Here is a 7692-nt window from a genome sequence, read left to right as displayed (position 1 = left end):
GACATGCAGTCATACCGCCAGTATATTCATCTAGTTACGTTTTTGTTACAACAGTAGGCCATGCTTGTGTAATTAAATAATCCTAGTATACAGTAAACTAAATTTCTCAGATTACTTTAAATTGTATACTAGCAGTAAATCATACTGCTCAGCATGACTAGTACAATAGAATATTAAAAGTAATGAGATGTATATCCCAACAATTATCTCTATATGTTCAAGTAGAAGTTCACTGCACTTAAAAAAAAATTATTGATTTTTTAAAATGTAATACCAATAAAATTTGGGTGAAGACAACAGGAAAAGACAAAGGGAAAACAAAAACAAGAAAACATATCATGAAGATCAGAACAATACTGTACAATACAAAATGTGTCATAGGTATTAATATTATTACCATTATCATTATTATTAACATTTAATTAAAGAACAGGGAAATAAAGAAAAAAATGAGGGGGGGGGGGGCAGTTCATGACATATACATTATCAAAAACGTTATGATATTAGCCACATAGTGATCTTAAACAGGATAACAGAGCCTAAACAACAAGATAAAATGGGAGATAATGGGATATAATGAAATATGTTAAAACAAAGCAGGGAATATCTGGTAAATCAGGAGACTGGTGTCTAAAGCTACGTACACACTTCCAATTATTATCGTCGGAAAACGAACGACGAACGTTCCTGCACGATATATATGAACGATCGTATAGCACCGATACTGCACATAGAGGTAACGACACGATCGTTCGTAGATATTGTACACACAATAGATACGATCGTTTAAGCGATAGAGGAACTATGTGCACGACAGGAAAGTGAACGGACGTTCGTTCATCACGCATGCTCTGAACATGGACGATCAACGAACGACCGTACACACGAACGATGTTCAACGATCGTCGTCCAATGCGATCCGCCGGTCCGGTCGTTCGTTTCCAGCGACTTTCCTCGTTCGTCGGCGTCGTTGGTTACTTTTTTACGAACGATTTTTTGCCCAATCGATCGTTCGTCGTTCGATTGGAACGATAAAAATTGGAAGTGTGTACGCACCTTTAGTACAGTAAAGATCATCCATGCATCATCCAGGCACAATGAAAATATACCATGATGAGTATTTAAAGCTGTCTATAGCTTTTTTAATAGTTTTTTTCTGGGTCAGCAAAAACATGAATCAGAAATTTATACCAGCATTGTAGGAATGAGGTAGTATAATCATTATCTTTCAGCTGGGCTTTCAGCATCTCTGTATAGAAAATTTTTTTCAAAGGTGATATTACCTGTTCCACCGATGGAAATATTCAATATTCAAATAATAAAATATACTACAATATAATATTAAAATATAATATAGAAAAATCAAATATTCAAAATAGAACGTCTAGCAGCCAAGAGGCGGACGCCTATCCAGTCACAGGTAGCTCTAGATAATAGGGAGGGGATGGATTCATCCCAAAAGCAAACAGCAAGTGTGAAGAGAGTACATGGTATGGTACATTTTTCACCAAAGTGAGTATCTGATGCCAAATGTTGACAATATGTGGACAATGCCACATACAGTGGCACAAGGAGGCTGAGGGCCTGTCACATTTAGGACATTGCAGGTGCCATTCCTTTGTCCAGTGCTCATCGACAGAGGACCTGAACACTTTGTAATCCCTGTGCATGAGCATAAATTGTGATTCCTTCCACATTGTAATAATCATACATTTCCTGAAATTCTAATATCCCTGAAAGATATGTTTGGCAATGTCTGGGTCATGGAAGACTCTTAGCACAGTCTGAGATTAAAAGTAGATAGAGGTTTTGTAAAGCTGATAGAAGGAAGGCAAATATAAGCGAGACATTAGGAGGGTATCATACTTGTTTGGTACATAGCTAAAGTAAGATTAGTTACCATGAAGCACATAAAAGTGTGAATTGGCTGTAGTACAAGGGGAGTAGTGCCCAATTAGGTATGGAATAGGTGCTGCAGAGCTTCAAGAGGGACATTCTGGTGTAACTGTCAGTGAAAGAAAAATAGTTAAAGTCCCTGCAGAGTGGCATGGTACTGGGCTTGTGGAAACAAGGGGTTGCCACATATTGGTAGGTACTTGGACAAAAACAGTTTGTCTTCGTCTGGTTTTCTTCCATGTAACCGCAGTGTCTCCAATAAGGACATGATGGGCCTGATTTATTAAAGCTCTCCAAGGTGGAGAGGATACATTTTCATTAGTGAAGCTGGGAGATCCAGCAAACCTGGAATGGTTTTCTTGTAAATGTAAAGTCATTTGCTATTTTCTAGCAAATGTTTTGAATCCTGGACCAGATCTGTTCCAGGTGTGCTGATTCACCCAGCTTCACTAATGAACGTGTATCCTCTCTAGTATTTGAGAGCTTTAATAAATCAGGCCCAATGTCTTAACTGTGGTGGGAGGGAAGAGGATTTGCAATGTAAAAGAGCGTGCAGGTCCCAAGGATGTGTCATTGCACTTTTTAGTCTGAGAATAAAATATTATGAAGTTCCCTTTACCCAGTGTCTTATAGGCCTAGAACAGGATGTCCAGGAAATTAACCCTACCCTGAGACCAGGAGGGCCACCCTGCTCCCTCTCGGACTTGTTACCATATTTGTGATATTCTAAGTTTTTATATTTGTATTTCAAGATAGAGCAAAGTTTACTTTCTTTATATGAGGAGGTAAGTAAACAGGTAGATAGTGGAGTAGCAGTTGATATAGTGTACTTGGACTTTGCTAAAGCATTTGACACTGTACCCCACAGACGGTTAATATGCAAGTTAGGGTCGATAGGTTTAGAAAAGTCAATCCGTAAATGGACAGAGAACTGGCTTAAAGATCCCATCCAGAGAGTTGTAATTAATGATTCATACTCTGAATGGTCTAAGGTTATTAGTGGTGTACCCAGGGTTCAGCGTTGGGACCTTTACTGTTTAACATCTTTATAAATGATATAGAGTTTAGGATTAAAAGTACCCTTTCTGTGTTTGCAGATGACACCAAACTATGTAATGTAATTAAGTCCATACAGGATGTCTATAATCTACAAGCAGACTTGGATGTACTGTTTGATTGGGCAGCCAAGTGGCAAAAGACATTTATTTTTCAGAAATGTAAAGTTATGCACTTGGTGGCTAACAACATGCATGCTTCATACTGCCTAGGGGGAATACATTTGGGGGAGTCAGAAATGGAAAAGGATCTGAGGGTTCTGGTAGATCATAGACTTAATAATAGGATGCAACGCCAAGCTGCAGTATCTAAAGCTTGTAAAGTACTTTCTTCTTCTTCTCAAAGTTCTTCTTCTCAAATATTGACTTTGGGATCATTGCAAAGAACAGAGCGCACTCTTTGCGTCTGGAGGAAAAGAAGTTTAGGCTCTGGATAAGGAAGGGATTCTTCACTTTAAGGTCTGTGAAAATGTGGAATCGGCTTCCTCAGGAAGTAGTTTCAGCAACTACTATAGATTGCTTGAAATAGAAAAAACTGGATGGTTTTTTAGAAGCACAGAATATAACTGGGTATTAAAGATTTAAAGTAAAGATAACAGTGACTGTTGATCCAGGGAACATCCGATTGCCTCATGGATTCAAGAAGGAATTTTTTTCCCCTGTTGAAGCAAATTGTACCAGGGGTTTTTTGCCTTCCTCTGGACCAACTATGTCTTATAGGGTTTTATATCTGGGATATGTTTATTTCCCCAGTGGTTGAATTTATTGGACTTATGTCTTTTTTGATCCTAACCTACTATGTAACTATGTAACTATGAATCAGATCATAGCATATAGATGGTGTATTGTTTTTCCAATCGGTAATGTTGACATCATATCTCATTAGGGTGAACAGCAGTAACAAAATCATGGAAGACATTTAAATCTGTCTGCTGGCGGGCACCATGATGTGAATGAAGTGACCTATCCTTGCCATCTGATAATACTGAATTGAAATCACCACCTACTATTTTGTGGGGGGACAGGGCCTTGAGCAATCCATCAGGTAATCTCCTGGAAGAAGGTAATAGCTAGTGAGTTGGGGGCATTTATGTTGTAAAATGATACATAATTGAATTGTCGCATGAAGGATTCTACCCCCAGTGTCACATTGGAATGATTTAACTGTGTCTGGGAATCATTTATGAAGGAGTAGAAGTACACCTGCTTTGCGGTCGGTAGCCAGAGAACCATATACCTTTCCTACCCAACTCTTCACATTCTATAAAAATCTTTATAGCCCAAATGGGTTTCTTATAAAAAGGATTTATGGGCTTTGAGCTGTTTTAGGTGTTGCAGTATTGACATTTGCTTGTTAGGTGAGTACAGACCCTTTCCAGGAGATCACCCGCATGGACCAACATATAGAACATACACTATACAGGATAAATCTGTGAATAAACGAAGCATACCAAGGTCAGTGATGTCCTGAGTGGTGACTGATGAAACAGAGACCTCCAGGACACAAGGTGTCCTCCTTGAGATATGAGAGCAAGGGTTAAGATAAACACAAGAAGTCTATTTGCTGGTAGATGATGATCTTCTTGGATGAGTGGAGTGGGATTATGATAAATGCTACAAGGGTGCGACTGAGGTGGCGTAATGTGGAATGGGAGATCCAAGCAGAGGGCATCACAATAGGAAAAAGTGGTGGTTTGGAGAGAACAGACAAAAGAATACCTTTTTTTCTCATAAGAAAAACAAGAGAAAAAAGAGAAAGAGAGAAAATAATTAACTTGGAAAAGGCACAGACCTCAATGGGGAGCAAAAAGTACTATACTTATAACACGAGCGCGAATATCATCGCAATTTAGGTTGTAAACAAACCGCTAGATTAAACAGCTAGAGTGAAGGGTGAGAATAAAAGGGAAAAAATATTCGACCACGCCGGTGCCAGGTTGTTGCCTGCTGAACTGGTTATCTCCCCTTAGTTGCTGAACTGAAGCATTGGTAGCTTTTTGGTAGAAGATCCACCTATATACCTTTGAAGCTTGGGTGATGGAACCGGTATCGAAGAGCACCTAGAAGAAGAAAACGGTGAATGTGAGGCTGAGTCGGAGGAAGTGGATGCAGTATCAGCAAATAAATTGTGAACAAAATCCTCTGCTTCCTCAGCATATGTAAAGATGTTCTTCTGACCTTGAGAGTACGACTTACTAAAATGTTCTGCCTTTGCTGGGTACTTCAGCTGAGTAATCAGCAAATATAAGCATTGTAGCCCCTCGTATTGTAATTGGAGTTGGGAGAGAAATGATTGAAGGATCCGAAATCTGTCTATGTAGTTCAGATATTTACCAAGAACAGGCCTAGGTGAAGTCAAATACTTTTGCAGGGATCCCAGTTAATGTGTTTTCTTTACATTGCAACTTGAGGGCAAAACTAAAGATGAGTAATAGTGTTGGCACATACATCAAGTGTAGAGATAGACTGGGATTGCTCACGTATATCTTTACGGAGGGATTGAATGCCTTTACTCACCGCTGTCTCAATTGCCTCCTGGAGTGTGGGCTTTAATGGTTCTGCTACAGCATCTATGTTCCTGAATGGCTCTGAAGAAGCCTCGCTGCTACTAGTGCCTCACTGTGGGGAAGAGGGAGCTGCTGTTTGCAGGGAAGCAGATGCAGCAACCATCTTGGTCGGAGAAGTGCAGGACTCATCTTTCTTGCCCATGTGAGTTGGCAGATCAGGAGCTGCAGTACACTCCACTTACTGGTCCATCCAGGTACCAGGATGCAGACACAGGTGGAAGAAGCAGTCTGCAGCGCATTGTGCCATATTTTATATGGATATCCCCAGAAGTGAGCCTTAGGGCTCCAGAACCAGAAGTGTGCTTTTTTACAGTATATATGTTTTGTTGTATTATTTATGCTATGTTGTGATTTTTGAAATTTTTGTAATCAGATATCTGTATGGCAAAAGAGACAATACAGGGACCCAAAAGGAAAGACAGAGAGCTATCACTCTATATATAAACAAAGAAGGAGCATCAGTTGTCAGTACATGAAAGCTGCATGCTTTCAAAAATAAAAAAAATGAACACAATAAAATGAACAGTTTTTTAAATTAGGGTTACACATATTTTCTCCTCTGACGCATCCTTTCGACTGTGTGTCACAACACCTGTGGACTTCGATCCTCATCTAACAAACATGCACTGACATATTAACTCTTCCTCTTAACCTCCTCTTACTTCCTTATTAACCTCTTTCTCCTTTAATGTTCCAGACAAATAGAAAGTAAGGAAGTTAGGGGGGCATGCACTCATCACTAATATACAACTGAAAGTGCAGCAGAATATATAAAATTTGTAAAATGTCACATCTGTAGTAAGAAATTCTATGATGTCATCTGAACAATGAGAAATCAAAACAGAAATGAGAAATCAAAACAGCTGTTATGTCATTTTTTTCACACTTTCGCCTAGGATGAATAGACATGAAAGATGTGTGAAGCATCATTTATTTTTATTTTTTTAAGTAAAACAAAGCACCATACACAACAAATAGGATTAAATACATTGTGAATTTTTAAAACACCCAGTTACATACATCTTTGGTTTTTTAATAGCATTTTTTTCAGATTTTCCATACATATACAATTATGATGCCAAAAAAGTACTCCCCTAGTGATGTATCCCCTATTGAATTTAATGTACCCCCATCATTTTTAGAAGAAGAGTGTTCCAGAATATTGTAGCCATGATGTTAGACATTTGGCTATGGATCAACACCAACACTGGAGACATTTTGGGTGAACTATTAGGAAATCAAGGAGAAGCTAATTCGACCATCCCTACTACTAAACGTCAGGCCCTCAACCCCTAACTTAGCATAGTCTTAATGACAGACCCCCAGTGCAAACCTAGACTAATTTAGTGTCAGACCACTAGGGCAAACTTCAGTAACACCCCTTCCCCCCATGCAAGCATCAGTCCTCAGTAAAAGAAACTCAAATCAGACATAAGTAACAGACTCCCAGCGCACACCTCATTGACAGCCTCCAGTTGTCCATACACTTGTTTTATGGAACTAAAGCCCTATGTAGAGATACTAAATGATCAATTCTAACAAACCTTTCCAGCAACAGTATGGGCAAATTAGTGAAGTTTATTCTTTGGGTAGAGGGGAAGACGAGAATGGTGTCCTGCTTTTCTCCAATTTCCGAAAACGGTTGTAGCAGAAGGCAAGTAGAACCATAATGGGGGGCATATTATTCAACAACACATCCAGATGTGTCAAATACCAGTGGCATCTTTCTTGCCAGACAGATCAGTATTTACCTTTTTCTTACCCTATTTCTTGCAGGGAACATTTGAATAGATTTTGTTTTAAGGGTCACTTTAAAAGGTGATAGAAGGACCTAGTGGGCATACAATGAAATCTTGGCAAATAAAAGGTACATTTATGGTTCCATTTAACTTCCTGCTTCTTATATTTTTCTTTTGTTAACCCACCACTGTGCTCTTCTATTAGAAAAAAGTGAAATATTTCTGTACTTTTTGGTATAGGGGAGCCTGTACTATAATTCTACCCCTCCATTACCAAACACTAAGGCTGGTGGGAGACTCCTTAATGCTCCACCCTGAGATTACACAGGACATTTTTGTTTTTTTTTCTTTAATATTATTTTTTAATTCTAGACAACTTCTAGAACAAAGCATGTAGATAAAACACATGCTCCTTGTTACATAAAGAATTATTGG

The sequence above is a fragment of the Pyxicephalus adspersus genome, chromosome 10 (genome assembly GCF_032062135.1).
Source record: "Pyxicephalus adspersus chromosome 10, UCB_Pads_2.0, whole genome shotgun sequence".
Lineage (NCBI taxonomy): Eukaryota > Metazoa > Chordata > Amphibia > Anura > Pyxicephalidae > Pyxicephalus > Pyxicephalus adspersus.
The sequence above is the reverse complement of the archived record's forward strand: the minus strand, read 5'-3'. Positions refer to the sequence as shown.